The following is a 308-nucleotide window of genomic DNA, read 5'->3' as shown; positions in this document are numbered from 1 at the left end:
AATCTGTGAAGGATTTGTCTAAAGCATTCTTGAAGATGTGATGAATTGAAATGTGCCTTATACTAAGAATTTGTCGTAGTGTGATTTTGAAATGTATATTTATATGAAAAAAAAAACATAAAAGCAAGTGTCGATTTAAAAAAAAGATTATACAACAGTTAACGTAAGTTACTCTTCATTACAAAATTAAAAAATAACTGAATACAAACGAAATCTGCATCAAACATTCATATGTCAAATAAAAAAAGACTTAAATACTAATATATTGACTACAAACAAAACACGTTATAAATCCCCGTATGTAATTC

General features: G+C 25.6%; 1 protein-coding gene across 1 annotated transcript in view; it reads left to right on the top strand.

The window, feature by feature from the left end:
• LOC119589539 overlaps positions 1-308 on the top strand; it is a gene marked incomplete at its 5' end in the record, with an annotated part of 30702 nt that overhangs the window by 5733 nt on the left and 24661 nt on the right.

This window comes from Penaeus monodon, chromosome 25 (assembly GCF_015228065.2).
Source record: "Penaeus monodon isolate SGIC_2016 chromosome 25, NSTDA_Pmon_1, whole genome shotgun sequence".
Lineage (NCBI taxonomy): Eukaryota > Metazoa > Arthropoda > Malacostraca > Decapoda > Penaeidae > Penaeus > Penaeus monodon.
This window is presented reverse-complemented; position numbering and strand designations above follow the sequence as displayed.